Genomic DNA, 18,274 nt, shown 5'->3' with positions numbered 1-18,274 from the left:
ACAAAAGTTTAGACTCATGCAAATGTAGCTTCTAACTTGGCTAAACCAACTTTGAGAGAAATGCTCTAAAATAGGGGAGGAAGAGAAAGACAAAGTCAAGACTGCTCAGAGTTATTATGCACGAATGCAAGAGCAGGACGGACAACAAACTGTCAGTAAACGGAGGTCGAGTCGCTTTTGTCAATAGTTTTTTTTAATTTAAATTCTTGTCACACTTGCAGATTGTACTAACAGTGGCTTAGAAGGGCCATGGCTCATTAACAATTGCAGTTGTGCATCACTGATCTCTACCGAGTACCTCATAAGGGACCATTCATTTTTGATAAACCTATTTTAATCTCATGTGCATGATGGAACATCCATTTCCCATTGTGGGGTTTGATTTCAGTTTGAATTATCATTAAACAAAAAACACCTAACAATTACATAATAAGCTACAGTCATGGTCAAAAGTTGACATACACTTGGAAATAACATAATGTTATGACTGTCTTGAGTTTCCAATCATTTCTACAACTCTTATTTTTTTTGTGATAAAGTGACTGGAGCACATACTTGTGAGGCCTTTAATCCCAGAAACACCATGCCTACTAGAGATGCGCGGTTTGCGGACACAACCGCGGAGTCCGCGGATAAACCGCGGGTCGGGCGGGTAAAAATTGATTTTAAATAGATGGTTGGCGGTTGAACCAATTCGGAAATATATATACATAGTTAAATGTTGTTACCCACATATGAAAAACGAGCAGCACTCTATGAAACAGTCAATTAATTCATCAGGCACCGCGTCCCAGCAACAAGTGCCGCAAGTGAGCGCTCCTTCAGCGCAGCAGGGCGCATTTTAGAGGCCAGGCGCTCTCGCATGAATCCTGGCACTGTAGATGCCATTTTATTCCTGCATAGTGCTAACAAAAAAAAAAGGAAGTAGACATACGGTTGGATATGTTAAACGAATTAGTCTACGTTACCTATAGGCTATACCAGGGGTGCTCATTACGTCGATCGCAAGCTACCGGTCGATCTCGGAGGGTGTGTCAGTCGATCACCAGCCAGGCATTAAAAAAATAGTCCTAAAAATGAGCGATCATAAATCTTCACTATGACGTCACTTTCGTCACTTGATTGACATTCACGGCACCCGAGGGTCTTCTGAGATGACGCTGGCTGCTGCCAGCTCATTAAAATTACCGACTGGAAGGCGAGAAACACTTTATTTCAACAGACTCCGGCGCCGTACCTGTCGTCAAAACTCCAAAGACCGACTGCAGTTGCACAGTTGCGCTAACAAAATAAGAGTCTCAGAAAGCTGGCGTGCACAAGCTAGCAAGCTACGGAGTTTGCCGACAATGTATTTCTTGTAAAGTGTATACAAAGGAGTACGGAAGCTGGACAAATAAGATGCCAAAAACCAACCACTTTCATGTGGTATTGGACAGAAAGGAGGACTTTTTTTCTCCTCCATTCGAAAATGCGGACGTTTTTAGCACTACTGTCTGATTCTAATCAATGCAAAAGTCATCAGAATCAGGTAATACACCAACTTATATTCTTGTCTTCATGAAAGAAAGGAATCTATATGTGTTAAACATGCTTGTATTATCTTTAAACACCTTTAACTTGTTAACGATATTAACTATGTGTTATACATGCTAGTATTATCATTAAACACCTTTAACTTGTTAACAATATTAACTATATGTGTTAAACATGCTTAAAGATAATACAAGCATGTTTAACACATATAGTTAATATTGTTAACAAGTTAAAGGTGTTTAAAGATAATACAAGCAATATTAAAGATTAAAGATTAAAGATAATACAAGCAATATTAACTATATGTGTTAAACATGCTTGTATTATCTTTAAACACCTTTAAGTTGTTAACAATATTAACTATATGTATTAAACATACTTGTATTATCATTAAACACCTTTAATTTTTTAACAATATTAACTATGTGTTAAACCTGCTTGCATTATCATTAAACACCTTTAACTTGTTAACAATATTAACTATATGTGTTAAACATGCTTGCATTATCTTTAAACACCTTTAACTTGTTAACAATATTAACCATATGTATTAAACATACTTGTATTATCATTAAACACCTTTAATTTTTTAACAATATTAACTATATGTGTTAAACATGCTTGCATTATCATTAAACACCTTTAACTTGTTAACAAAAACATATATTTCATAAATAAGTAAATATAAATGACATATATGAATGAGGTAGATCCCCACGACTTGATCAATTGAAAAGTAGCTCGCCTGCAGAAAAAGTGTGAGCACCCCTGGGCTATACCAAATAAGCCCATGTCTAACCTATATTGAGTTCGGTCAGCTGAATAATTTTGATGGTTACGTGTTGTTTGGGCGCACTACAATGCAAAGGAATTAAGGCAATTGCGTTGTTTATTGTGTTTTTTTTCTTTTCGAGATATACTACTATGTGTGAATAATTATTTGGCCTCGCTTTCAAGTGAAGCGCATCTCCGATTGGCGACAATGTAAGGCTATTTAGCCTGCTTTGTTTGTCGCGACCGTCTATTTTCATTAATAATTCAAGTTTGATGATAAAGTGCAGTCTGATGGGTTTGATTTCCCCCCCTTCAGCTATTTGCCTTGGCCAATAAATTGCAGGTCATTTATTATTATTATTTATTTAATTTATTTTTGTTTAAATAGAGATGACATACATATGTTATTGTATAATTTAAGTTTGTGCACATTTTTTATTTATTTTTTTATTTCAACTTAAAAACGTATGAGCCTATGCCTATGCCTAGAACAGGGGTCGGCAACCCGTAATGTTGAAAGAGCCATATTGGACCAAAAATACAAAAACAAATCTGTCTGGAGCAGCAACAAATTAATAGCCATATTACATACAGATAGTGTGTCATGGAATTAAGAGGACTTAAAGGAACCTCAAATATAGCTACAAATGAAGCATAATGATGCAATATGTACATATAGCTAGCCTAAATAGCCTGTTAGCATCGATTAGCTTGCAGTCACGCAGTGACCAAATATGTCTGATTAGCACTCCACACAAGTCAATAACATCAACAAAACTCACCTTTCATGCACAACCTTAAAAGTTTGGTGGACCAAATGAGACAGAAAAAGAAGTGGCATAAAACACGTCCTAGAAAGTCGGAGAAAGTTATACATGTAAACAAACTACGGTGAGTTCAAGGACCGCCAGAATTAGTAGGACAAAACGGCGCTCGCCAAATACTCGAATCAGTGAAGCATGTTTAATACAAACAGTGTGCTTTGTAACAATTAGGGAGGTTTGTGTCATGTTTGTCCTCCTACAGAAACCATATTAAAACAAAAATAGATTTCTTTCCCCCCTCATCTTTTTCCATTTTTCATTCATTTTTTGAAAAAGCTCCAGAGAGCCACTAGGGCGGCGCTAAAGAGTTGCCGACCCCTGGCCTAGCTACAACATAGGCTATGTGTTTTTCTTTATTATCCTGCCTGTCGTTGACAATGGAGATTGTCTGATATTTTGTCATGGCTGCAGATCAATCAATAAAGGTTCATCTTTGTCGCGAAATTGTTCACTGTTTCACTGTGCACCCCGCCCTCGTCCCTATTTGAGCATTATAACGTTAACAGAGGTGGGTAGTAACGCGCTACATTTACTCCGTTACATCTACTTGAGTAACTTTTGGGATAAATTGTACTTCTAAGAGTAGTTTTAATGCAACATACTTTTACTTTTACTTAAGTATATTTATAGAGAAGGAACGCTACTTTTACTCCGCTACTTTTATCTACATTCAGCTCGCTACTCGCTACTAATTTTGATCGATCTGTTAATGCACGCTTTGTTTGTTTTGGTCTGTCAGACAGACCTTCAAAGTGCCTGCCTTACTGGTGACGTTTTACTCCGTTCCACCAATCAGATGCAGTCACTGGTGACGTTGGACCAATCAAACAGAGCCAGGTGGTCACATGACCTGACTTAAACAAATTGAAAAACTTATCGGGGTGTTACCATTTAGTGGTCAATTGTACGGAATATGTACTGTACTGTGCAATCTACTAATAAAAGTTCCAATCAATCAATCAAAAGTGTGAAGGAAAAAAGATACTTCTTTATTTCAACCGTACATCCCGTCAAAAGCCTAAAGACTGACTGCACAGTTCCTGTCTTCACAATAAAAGTGCCGCTCCATCGCGCCTGCGCTTTCAAAACAAGAGTCTCCGAAAGCCAGCGCAAACAAGCTAGCAAGCTAAGGAGTTTGACGCCAATATATTTCTTGTAAAGTGTATAAAAACGAATATGGAAGCTGGACAAATAAGATGCCAAAAACCCACCACTTTCATGTGGTATTAGACAGAAAGGAGGAACTTTTCTTCTCCTCCATTTGAAAACGTGGACGTTATCAGCACTACTGTCTGATTACAATCAACGCAAGTCATCAGAATCAGGTAATACACCAACTTATATTCTAGTCTTCATGAAAGAAAGGAATCTATATGTTAAACATGCATGTATATTCATTAAAACATCTTTAACATGTAAACAAAAACAGCAAAATAAATACATATAAATTATATACTGTATATATCAATGTATATGTATGTATATATATATATATATATATATATATATATATATATATATATATATATATATATATATATATATATATATATATATATATATATATATGTGTGTGTGTGTGTATGTTACTCATCAGTTACTCAGTACTTGAGTAGTTTTTTCACAACATACTTTTTACTTTTACTCAAGTAAATATTTGGGTGACTACTCCTTACTTTTACTTGAGTAATAAATCTCTAAAGTAACAGTACTCTTACTTGAGTACAATTTCTGGCTACTCTACCCACCTCTGAACGTTAACAAGTTAATATTCATTGAAATAAATTCAGAACATTTTTTTTTACCTAACGAAAATATAGGCCTAGTCTTTCTAAAACATTTTTTTAACTTCTTAAAAGCCTCGTTCTGCTTGCTGCAACTGCGCACACAAAGTGTGAGGAACGCACTCCTGATCTGAGGGCATTGGCAACAATAGTCAACACTTTCTTAATGGAAATGACAATAATATTATAATAATATTATATAATAATAATAATTATAATAATATTATAATCATGCTAAATAATATTATCACGCATTAATATCTCTTAGCCACTAATGCGTCACGGTGGCAGAGGGGTTAGTGCATCTGCCTCACAATACGAAGGTCCTGAGTAGTCTTGGGTTCAATCCCGGGCTCGGGATCTTTCTGTGTGGAGTTTGCATGTTCTCCCCGTGACTGCGTGGGTTCCCTCCGGGTACTCCGGCTTCCTCCCACTTCCAAAGACATGCACCTGGGGATAGGTTGATTGGCAACACTAAATTGGCTCTAGTGTGTGAATGTGAGTGTGAGTGTTGTCTGTCTATCTGTGTTGGCCCTGCGATGAGGTGGCGACTTGTCCAGGGTGTACTCCGCCTTCCGCCCGATTGTAGCTGAGATAAGCTCCAGCACCCCCCGCGACCCCAAAAGGGAATAAGCGGTAGAAAATGGATGGATGGAATATTATCACGCATTAATATCTCTTAGCCACTAATGCGTGGCACGCATTGAATGTCTCTGCTCCATTGGATCAGTCTCCTTTCTTTAACAGGCACAAGCTTTATAACCTCACTAATGCCTTGCATCGTCTATATTAGATATATAACAACGGGCGGGTGCGGGCGGGTGTGGTTTTGATAAAATGTTGGTTCGGGTGGATTGTAACGACTTGGTCGCATCGTGATGCGGGTGTGGTTCTCCCAAGGATGCAGACGGCTTCGGACACAGCTTGCAGGTAGGAATATGATTTATTTAAAATATAAATCATATGATGAATAAACAAAAAGACATGCACGTAGCACAAAAGGCAAAAACAAAAGGGCTAGCGTGGGAGCTAGTAAGCCAAAATAGCCTAGCGTGAGAACTAGCAGCTAAAGCACAGGAAATAATCGTCGTCATCAGTTGTGTAAGAACAAACTAGGAAGCCAGACCGAGTGAGGCCAGGGCAAAGACTAAATAGCCCTCTGATTAGTGCCCGGGCAACAGGTGCGCGTCCCGAACACTAACCAGAGGCAGGTGAATGTAATCGGTTGACATGGCAACTGAAAACAAACAAAATCAAGAGGTGCTGAAAACACAAGAGACTAGAAAACATAAACAAACTATGATCCGGGCAGCGGATCGTAACATGGATGGCGGATGGTTGACGACTTTTGTGATGCGGTTGCGGATGAAATAATTGCCTATCCGCGCATCTCTAATGCCTACCGTCAAGCATGGTGGTGGTAGTATTATGCTCTGGGCCTGTTTTGCTGCCAATGGGACTGGTGCTTGACAGAGAGTAAATGGGACAATGAAAAAGGAGGATTACCTCCAAGTTCTTCAGGACAACCTAAAATCATCAGCCCGGAGGTTGGGTCTTGGGCGCAGTTGGGTGTTCCAACAGGACAATGACCCCAAACACACGTCACAAGTGGTAAAGGAATGGCAAAATGAGGCTAGAATTAAGGTTTTAGAATGACCTTCCCAAAGTCCTGACTTAAACGTGTGGACAATGCTGAAGAAACAAGTCCATGTCAGAAAACCAACACATTTTGTCAAGAGGAGTGGTCAAAAATTCAAGCAGAAGCTTGTGGATGGCTACCAAAAGCGCCTTATTGCAGTGAGACTTGCCAAGGGACATGTAAGCAAATATTAACATTGCTGTATGTATACTTTTGACCCTCACATTTTCAGTAGACCCATAATAAATTCATAAAAGAAGCAAACTTCGTGAATGTTTTTTGTGACCAACAAGTATGTGCTCCATTCACTCTATCACAAAAAAAAAGTAAGAGTTGTAGAAATTATAGGAAACTCAAGACAGCCATGACATTATGTTATTTACAAGTGTACAGGTAAAAGCCAGTAAATTAGAATATTTTGAAAAACTTGATTTATTTCAGTAATTGCATTCAAAAGGTGTAACTTGTACATTATATTTATTCATTGCACACAGACTGATGCATTCAAATGTTTATTTCATTTCATTTTGATGATTTGAAGTGGCAACAAATGAAAATCCAAAATTCCGTGTGTCACAAAATTAGAATATTACTTAAGGCTAATACAAAAAAGGGATTTTTAGAAATGTTGGCCAACTGAAAAGTATGAAAATGAAAAATATGAGCATGTACAATACTCAATACTTGGTTGGAGCTCCTTTTGCCTCAATTACTGCGTTAATGCGGCGTGGCATGGAGTCGATGAGTTTCTGGCACTGCTCAGGTGTTATGAGAGCCCAGGTTGCTCTGATAGTGGCCTTCAACTCTTCTGCGTTTTTGGGTCTGGCATTCTGCATCTTCCTTTTCACAATACCCCACAGATTTTCTATGGGGCTAAGGTCAGGGGAGTTGGCGGGCCAATTTAGAACAGAAATACCATGGTCTGTAAACCAGGCACGGGTAGATTTTGCGCTGTGTGCAGGCGCCAAGTCCTGTTGGAACTTGAAATCTCCATCTCCATAGAGCAGGTCAGCAGCAGGAAGCATGAAGTGCTCTAAAACTTGCTGGTAGACGGCTGCGTTGACCCTGGATCTCAGGAAACAGAGTGGACCGACACCAGCAGATGACATGGCACCCCAAACCATCACTGATGGTGGAAACTTTACACTAGACTTCAGGCAACGTGGATCCTGTGCCTCTCCTGTCTTCCTCCAGACTCTGGGACCTTGATTTCCAAAGGAAATGCAAAATTTGCATGGTTGGGTGATGGTTTGGGGTGCCATGTCATCTGCTGGTGTCGGTCCACTCTGTTTCCTGAGATCCAGTGTCAACGCAGCCGTCTACCAGCAAGTTTTAGAGCACTTCATGCTTCCTGCTGCTGACCTGCTCTATGGAGATGGAGATTTCAAGTTCCAACAGGACTTGGCGCCTGCACACAGCGCAAAATCTACCCGTGCCTGGTTTACAGACCATGGTATTTCTGTTCTAAATTGGCCCGCCAACTCCCCTGACCTTAGCCCCATAGAAAATCTGTGGGGTATTGTGAAAAGGAAGATGCAGAATGCCAGACCCAAAAACGCAGAAGAGTTGAAGGCCACTATCAGAGCAACCTGGGCTCTCATAACACCTGAGCAGTGCCAGAAACTCATCGACTCCATGCCACGCCGCATTAATGCAGTAATTGAGGCAAAAGGAGCTCCAACCAAGTATTGAGTATTGTACATGCTCATATTTTTCATTTTCATACTTTTCAGTTGGCCAACATTTCTAAAAATCCCTTTTTTGTATTAGCCTTAAGTAATATTCTAATTTTGTGACACACGGAATTTTGGATTTTCATTTGTTGCCACTTCAAATCATCAAAATTAAATGAAATAAACATTTGAATGCATCAGTCTGTGTGCAATGAATAAATATAATGTACAAGTTACACCTTTTGAATGCAATTACTGAAATAAATCAAGTTTTTCAAAATATTCTAATTTACTGGCTTTTACCTGTATGTAAACTTTTGACCACAACTGTATGTGGCATTCATCTCTCTGTTTCAAAGGCGAACAGCCCCAGCTGGTTCTGCTTCTGAAAAATCATCATTTAATTTGACAATAATCCCTGTCTCTTCATCTCGATATTTGACAGTGCAACTCTACCTTTATTACTGTGCCCCTTTCTTTCGGCCCATCTAATGACTTGTAATTGCCATCTGCTTCCCTCTCCAGGTGCTGCAAGCGCACCCATCTGGCAGGTCTTCAAGGAGGTGCCAAGGATTTCTCACTCATCAGGTGTGTGTGATAAGTGTGTGGGTGTGTTTCAACTCGGAATGTCACTAGCACCTAACGGTGTTCCTGATGCATATAGTCTATACATAGATAGATAGATAGATAGTACAAACCCCGTTTCCATATGAATTGGTAAACTGTGTTAGATGTAAATATAAACGGAATACAATGATTTGCAAATCCTTTTCAACCCATATTCAATAGAATGCACTACAAAGACAAGATATTTGATGTTCAAACTCATAAACTTTATTTTTTTTTTACAAATAATAATTAACTTAGAATTTCATGGCTGCAACACGTGCCAAAGTAGTTGGGAAAGGGCATGTTCACCACTGTGTTACATGGCCTTTCCTTTTAACAACACTCAGTAAACATTTGGGAACTGAGGAGACACATTTTTGAAGCTTCTCAGGTGGAATTCTTTCCCATTCTTGCTTGATGTACAGCTTAACTTGTTCAACAGTTTCCGTTGCGGTATTTTAGGCTTCATAATGCGCCACACATTTTCAATGGGAGACAGGCCTGGACTACAGGCAGGCCAGTCTAGTACCCGCACTCTTTTACTTGGCATTGTCTTGCTGAAATAAGCAGGGGCGTCCATGGTAAGGTTGCTTGGATGGCAACATATGTTGCACCAAAACCTGTATGTACCTTTCAGCATTAATGGTGCCTTCACAGATGTGTAAGTTACCCATGTCTTGGGCACTAATACACCCCCATACCATCACAGTCCATGTTTAGAACGTCTAGTACTTTTCCATTGTATATTCAGTATACCAGTTTCTCTTTGGCTACATAGGTCTGTTTAGTGTTTTAGACATTGGAATGTGAAGAAGATACATTCCCCTCTTTGGGCGGCATAGCTCGGTTGATAGAGTGGCCGTTCCAGCAACTTGAGGGTTCCAGGTTCGATTCCCGCTTCCGCCATCCTAGTCACTGTCGTTGTGTCCTTGAGCAAGACACTTTACCCACCTGCTCCCAGTGCCACCCACACTGGTTTATATGTAACTTAGATATTGGGTTTCACTATGTAAAGCGCTTTTGTCACTAGAGAAATGTGCTATATAAATATAATTCACTTCACTTCACTTCACAGATGCTGTCTTTTCAACTTCGCGCCTATAACAATCCGGATGGTTCGTTTCCTCTTTGTTCCGGAGGACACGACGTCCACAGTTTCCAAAAACAATTTGAAATGTGGACTCGTCAGACCGCAGAACATTTTACCACTTTGCATCAGTCCATCTTAGATGAACTCGGGCCCAGCAAAGCGGGCGGCGTTTCTGGGTGTTGTTGATAAACGGTTTTCGCTTTGCATAATAGAGTTTTAACTTGCACTTACAGATGTAGGGACGAACTGTAGTTACTGACAGTGGTGTTCCTGAGCCCATGTGGTGATATCCTTTACACACTGATGTCGCTTTTTGATGCAGAGATCTAAGGTCCGTCATGTCATCGCTTACGTGTCGTGATTTCTCCAGATTCTCTGAACCTTTTGATGATATTACAGACCGTAGATGGTGAAATCCCTAAATTCCTTGCAATAGCTTGTTGATAAATGTTGTTCTTAAACTGTTCGACAATTTGCTCACGCATTTGTTCACAAAATGGTGACCCTCGCCCCATCCTTGAGTGTGAATGACTGAGAATTTCATGGAAGCTGCTTTTATACCCAATCATGGCACCCACCTGCTCCTAATTAGCCTGTTCACCTGTGGGATGTTCCAAATAAGTGTTTGATGAGCATTCCTCAACTTTATCAGTCTTTTTTTGCCACTTTTTTGAAACACGATGCAGGAACCAAATTCCAAATGAGCTAATATTTGCAAGAAATAACAATGTTTTCCTGTTCGAATGTCTTTGCAGTCTATTCAATAGAATATAGGGCATACTTGCCATCCCTCCCGGATTTTCCGGGAGACTCCCGAAATTCAGCGCCTCTCCCGAAAACCTCCCGGGACAAATTTTCTCCCAAAAATCTCCCGAAATTCAGGCGGACTCAGGTCCTCCACAATATGAAAAAAGCGTACCTGCCCAATCACGTTATAACTATAGAATGATGGAGGGCGAGTTCTTGGTTTCTTATGTGGGTTTATTGTTAGGCAGTTTCATTAACGTCCTCCCAGCGCGGCAACAACACACAACAACAGCAGTCACTTTTTTGTATACCGTAAAGCAGTCCGTCTGCCGTAAACAGCAATGTTGTGACACTCTTAAACAGGACAATACTGCCATCTAGTGCATTTGATGAAAGCACTTTTGTGCGTGCCACACAGCAATGCATCATCAGAGAGGGTGTTCAGCATGGTTAGAAAGATAGTGACAAAGAATAGAACAAGGATGGACAATTCAACCCTTAACTAAACAATGAGTAGATGAGTGTTATGTGTGTGTATATGTGTAAATAAATAAATATATATATATATATATATAAAATAAATACCTGAATTTCAGTGTTCATTTATTTACACATATACACACACATAACACTCATCTACTCATTGTTGAGTTAAGGGTTGGATTGTCCATCCTTGTTCTATTCTCTGTATATATATATATATATATATATATATATATATATATATATATATATATATATATATATATATATATATATATATATATATATATATGTATGTGTGGGAAAAAAAATCACAAGACTATTTCATCTCTACAGGCCTGTTTCATGAGGGGGGGGTTCCCTCAATCATCAGGAGATTTTAATGGGAGCATTCACATACCATGGATTATATAGGGCACAGAGTGGGTGGGTACAGGCTGGTGTAGGGGCGTGGTGATTGGCTCATGTGTTACCTAGGAGGTGTTTCCGTCTGTGGCGGCATGCTGTTACAATTTCGCTGCGCTTGTTGAGGGATGACAGGTCTGGACGGTAAATAATAAACAGTTTTTCTTTCAAGCATAGGTTGCATCTTTTATTACCACTATTGTAAGGTGTGCTGGATGCAAGAATTTGCCATGTTATTGAATATTCAACATTATTGTCTTTGAGGTCCCAAATGTGTTTGCTGAGTTCTGTGGTATTCCGCAGGTTTTGGTTCCTGAAAGAAGCCTTATATATATATATATATATATATATATATATATATATATATATAATAAAATATATATATATATATATATATATATATTTATATATATATATATATATATATATATATATATATATATATATATATATATATATATATATATATATATATATATATATATATATATATATAAAATAAATACCTGAATTTCAGTGTTCATTTATTTACACATATACACACACATAACAGTCATCTACTCATTGTTGAGTTAAGGGTTGAATTGTCCATCCTTGTTCTATTCTCTGTCACTATTTTTCGAACCATGCTGAACACCCTCTCTGATGATGACGCCCACCCCCAACCCCTCCCCCCACCTCCCGAAATCGGAGGTCTCAAGGTTGGTAGAGTGGCCGTGCCAGCAATCGGAGGGTTGCTGGATACTGGGGTTCACTTCCCACCTTCTACCATCCTAGTCACGTCCGTTGTGTCCTTGGGCAAGACACTTCACCCCTTGCTCCTGATGGCTGCTGGTTAGCGCCTTGCATGGCAGCTCCCGCCATCAGTGTGTGAATGTGTGTGTGAATGGGTGAATGTGGAAATACTGTCAAAGCGCTTTGATTACCTTGAAGGTAGAAAAGCGCTATACAAGTATAACCCATTTATTTAACCCATTTATTTACACAACGTGCAGACTTCACTGGTTTTGGGTTATTTACTTGAATTAGTACATCATAGTACATGTTTTTCTTAGTGGAAAAACATCAAGCAGAGAGAGGCATGACATCAGTGGTTTATTCGTTGTCTGGGCCACCTTGACTATTTTGCTCGGTCATCCAATGTCCTCCTTTGCTCAGGACGTACATCAACTCTCGTAGTCAATACAAGCTTTTTAAGGGATTTTTTTTTTTTACTGAAGCAGAAACCGGGGACCTTGCAGTGTGGCTTTATAAACACCTCACATAAATTACAGCATTGAAATTCCTCACTGACTTTTGAGAAGAAGCGGGACAGCAGTGAAGGTTGCCAGGGGGCGCACTGAGGCAAACACATTCGCCTGGCGATACGGCATCATGCAAATGCCAAGAGGGAGGACACTGAGGAATTCTGTCAAGAAATGATCCCCGAGGGCATCTGCGGGTTGCCATGACTACAGCTCTAAGTGTAGCCGGTGTGGATGGAGAACGGGTGGGTGGATGCAAATGGCGATGTGGCCGCAGCAACAGGAGAAGGGCTCACCACATCCTCTCTGATCCCGCTTGCATCACCGCTGATCAGAGCACCTCTGACCTTTCTGTACCAGCCTGCACGGTCAGGCAGCAATAGATGACATTTACTTATTTTCACCTCCAGGCCCGACAGTTTTATCATAATTAGCTTGAGTGGGGGGGCTCTGCATCACAACAAATACGGTAACTGCAGTGCAGAATAGGCTCCGTTCCAATGTGATCAGTGTTGATCACGACAAGGTGACTTGGCAGGGGCCACCTAACGATTAATCACACGCCTAATGTGTCTGATGCTGTCATTTTGCAAAGAAACAACACAAAATTAAAATGGGGAGTGTTGCTGTATTTAAAAGAAACTGCTGCTTAAATTATGTGATACAAAATAGGGATTTTTTTTCCAGATTGAATTCCGATCCCATACTTTTGACATAGGATTATAAAACTAGAAAATAGAGATGTCCGATAATATCGGACATATTATCGGCCGATAAATGCTTTAAAATGTAATATCGGAAATTATCGGTATCGTTTTTTTAATTATCGGTATCGTTTTTTTTTTGTTTTTTTGTATTAAATCAACATAAAAAACACAAGATACACTTACAATTAGTGCACCAACCCAAAAAACCTCCCTCCCCCATTTACACTCATTCACACAAAAGTGTTGTATCTTTCTGTTATTAATATTGTGGTTCCTACATTATATATCAATATATATCAATACAGTCTGCAAGGGATACAGTCCGTAAGCACACATGATTGTGCGTGCTGCTGGTCCACTAATAGTACTAACCTTTAACACTTAATTTTACTCATTTTCATTAATTACTAGTTCTGTTTTTATATTGTTTTACTTTCAAGAATTTTTTAAAAATGTATTTATCTTATTTTATTTTATTTTTTTATTTTTTTTAAAGGACCTTATCTTCACCATACCTGGTTGTCTAAATTAGGCATAATAATGTGTTAATTCCACGACTGTATATATCGGTATCGGTTGATATCGGTATCGGTAATTAAGATTTGGACAATATCGGAATATCGGATATCGGCAAAAAAGACATTATCGCACATCCCTACTAAAAATGTTATCCAGCAATTGACTAAAATAATTTTTGTAAAGCTTTTATAAAGGAACCCGCCCCGAGAGATCTGGTTTTCAATCGCATAATCCCACCATAGTCCGACTTTTCCAAAACCGAACACAGTCGGATTAAGGTGTTTCCATGGGTTGTAGGTAGAGATGTCCGATAATGTCGGCCAGGCCGATAAATGCTTTAAAATGTAATATCGGAAATTATCGGTATCGTTTTTTTTATTATCGGTATCGTTTTTATTTTTATTTTTTTATTAAATCAACATAAAAAACACAAAATACACAAGATACACACCAACCCAAAAAACCTCCCTCCCCCATTTACACTCATTCACACAAAAGGGTTGTTTCTTTCTGTTATTAATATTGTGGTCCCTACATTATATATCAATATATATCAATACAGTCTGCAAGGGATAGTCAGGAGTTCAAGTACCTCGGAGTCTTGTTCACGAGTGAGGGAAGAGTGGATCGTGAGATCGACAGGTGGATTGGTGCGGCGTCTTCAGTAATACGGACGCTGTATCGATCCGTTGTGGTGAAGAAGGAGCTGAGCCGGAAGGCAAAGCTCTCAATTTACCGGTCGATCTACGTTCCCATCCTCACCTATGGTCATGAGCTTTGGGTTTTGACCGAAAGGACAAGATCACGGGTACAAGCGGCCGAAATGAGTTTCCTCCGCCGGGTGGTGGGTCTCTCCCTTAGAGATAGGGTGAGAAGCTCTGCCATCCGGGAGGAGCTCAAAGTAAAGCCGCTGCTCCTCCACATTGAGAGGAGCCAGATGAGGTGGGTCGGGCATCTGGTCAGGAGTGGAACGCTCTCAAGGAGGAGCACGAGGCCAAGGAGGAGGCGGCGGGGAAGGCCGCTGCCGCCAGACAAGGTGGGTCGCAACTTGTGCTTATACGGAGTACCACCCTGAGCAGGCGCCATCTTGGCCACGTAGCAGGAAGGGGAGGGGCGAACTGGAAATCATAGTTGACAAGAAACATCTTAGTTTTTACCTCGTCCCTCACATAGAGCCTGAGTTTAAAATTGTAATTATTCATTTTTACATTTTCAATTTTTAAATTCTAAATTTTTCAATGTAAAATATTTAAATGTTGCACTTTTAAATGTTACATTTTTTTTTTTTTATTACATTTTTAAATTTTTTAAATATTTTAAATTTTTAAATGTTTTACATTTTTTTTTACATTTTATTAATTAACATTTTTAATTTTTAAATTTAAAAATTAAAAATGTTAATTAATAAAAGTTTTACATTTTTTTTTACATTTTATTAATTAACATTTTTAATTTTAAAATTTTAAAATTAAAAATGTTAAGTTTAAAATTGTAATTATTCATTTTTACATTTTCAATTTTTAAATTCTAAATTTTTCAATGTAAAATATTTAAATGTTGCACTTTTAAATGTTACATTTTTTTTTTTAATTACATTTTTACATTTTTTAAATATTTTAAATTTTTAAATGTTTTACATTTTTTTTTACATTTTATTAATTAACATTTTTAATTTTTAAATTTAAAAATTAAAAATGTTAATTTTATTAATTAACATTTTTAAATTAAAAATGTTAATTAAAAATGTTAATTTTATTAATTAACATTTTTAATTTTTAAATTTAAAAATTAAAAATGTTAATTAATAAAATGTAAAAAAAAAGTAAAACATTTAAAAATTTAAAATATTTAAAAAATGTAAAAATGTAATTAAAAAAAAAAATGTAATTTTATTAATTAACATTTTTAATTTTTAAATTAAAAAATTAAAAATGTTAATTAATAAAATGTAAAAAAAAAAGTAAAACATTTAAAAATTTAAAATATTTAAAAAATGTAAAAATGTAATTAAAAAAAAAAAATGTAACATTTAAAAGTGCAACATTTAAATATTTTACATTGAAAAATTTAGAATTTAAAAATTGAAAATGTAAAAATGAATAATTACAATTTTAAACTTAACATTTTTAATTTTTAAATTTAAAAATTAAAAATGTTAATTAATAAAATGTAAAAAAAAATGTAAAACATTTAAAAATTTAAAATATTTAAAAAATGTAAAAATGTAATTAAAAAAAAATGTAACATTTAAAAGTGCAACATTTAAATATTTTACATTGAAAAATTTAGAATTTAAAAATTGAAAATGTAAAAATGAATAATTACAATTTTAAACTCAGGCTCTATGTGAGGGACGAGGTAAAAACTAAGATGTTTTAAATTTTAAATTTAAAAATGTTTAATTTCTACATTTTTAATTTTTAAATTATTAATGTATACATTTTTCAATTTTGAAATTCTAAATTTTTCAATGTAACATTTTTAAATGTTAAATTTTTTATTTTTTATTTAATTTTGTAAATTTTTACATTTTTAAAAATCTTTTAATTTTATTACATTTTTAAAAACAATTACATTTTTTATATGTTAAAACATTTAAAAAAAAAAAAAAAAAAAAAAAATTAAATTTAAAAATGTTTTAATTTGTATTTTCTTTTAAATTTTTAAAATGTCCAATATTTTTTAATTTACATTAATTTTTTTATTTAATTTTTTTAACAGCCCGGCAAGAGGGCTGTTTAGGGCATGTCCATCCGGTAGGACGCCACGGGGAAGACCCAGGACACGTTGGGAAGACTATGTCTCCAGGCTGGCCTGGGAACGCCGCGGGATCCCCCGGGAAGAGCTGGACGAAGTGGCTGGGGAGAAGAAAGTCTGCGCTTCCCTGCTTAGGCTGCTGCCCCCGCGACCCGACCTTGGATAAGCGGAAGAAGATGGATGGATGGATGGACAGTATAAGATGCACAAAATATTTCACCCATTCATCCAAGGATCTATATTTTGATATGCCATTTTTTCTATAGCCCAAATATAAAAAATTTAAACTGACAAGAAACATGACACATTTGAAAAGGATTCGACACAATCCCACCATGTTGCCAGGCAATGGCCACAAACCATGATTATTCATGACTCTTGCTTACTGAATACTTATTAACACACGGGGTCTGCATCATTTGGATGTGCATGCATCTGAATTGTAATGATGTCAAACTCATTAAAGTAACAGTGCAATTATTAGCGTAAATTTCTTTGAGCCTCATGAGGATTGGGTCAAGGTCTCCGCATTTAATTTCTTGATCTGACAGTATAACCTCTATTACTTGCTGGCCTTAGGAATAATGGGGCACATGTGAACAATTTACTTCCTGAGCTACTATAGATACCGAGGAGAGTGTCATTTCCCCTTGTTACGACCTCCCATGATAGTAGGTAGTTATGACCCCAAATTGCAGAGACAGTAGACAATGTGCAGGTAATAAAAGTATTTAATTGCAAAACCCTTAGGACGAGTACAGCAGGGAAGTGCGCGAGAAGCAAACACACAATTACTACGATCCAGCCCTGTTTGAAGGGCAGGGCTGACATATGAAGAAGCCCTATTTGGCAACCCGGAACAGGTGTGACCAGATTGCCGATCAGACACAGGTGAGGGAGAAAGCGCTAAAGCCGCAGGAAGTGGAACAAAAATAAAAGGGCTGGAAAGGAAACAAACAGAGAAAATAAAGAAACAGAAGGTGAAGTCGGATCTGTTGTTACAGGTCATGATCAGCCTTAGGAGTGTTGTGTACTATGACATCACAAATGAGGCAAACTTTTCTTTAAAGGGGAACATTATCACCAGGGGCGCCGAAAAGGGGGGGGGGTAAAGGAGACGGATTCTAGGGGCCCATGATGGAGGGGGGGCCCAGAGAGGCCCCTAATGATGATGAAATTATAATACGGAAAAAATAATGACACTATGCTGGGGGCCCTGTAACGATTCTTTTCATGGGGCCCAAAATCCCGAGCGGCGCCCCTGATTATCACCAGACCTATGTAAGCGTCAATATACAGGTAAAAGCCAGTAAATTAGTATATTTTGAAAAACTTGATTTATTTCAGTAATTGCATTCAAAAGGTGTAACTTGTACATTATATTCATTCATTGCACACAGACTGATGCATTCAAATGTTTATTTCATTTAATTTTGATGATTTGAAGTGGCAACAAATGAAAATCCAAAATTCCGTGTGTCACAAA

This window comes from Nerophis lumbriciformis, linkage group LG35, assembly GCF_033978685.3.
Source record: "Nerophis lumbriciformis linkage group LG35, RoL_Nlum_v2.1, whole genome shotgun sequence".
NCBI lineage: Eukaryota > Metazoa > Chordata > Actinopteri > Syngnathiformes > Syngnathidae > Nerophis > Nerophis lumbriciformis.
This window is presented reverse-complemented; position numbering follows the sequence as displayed.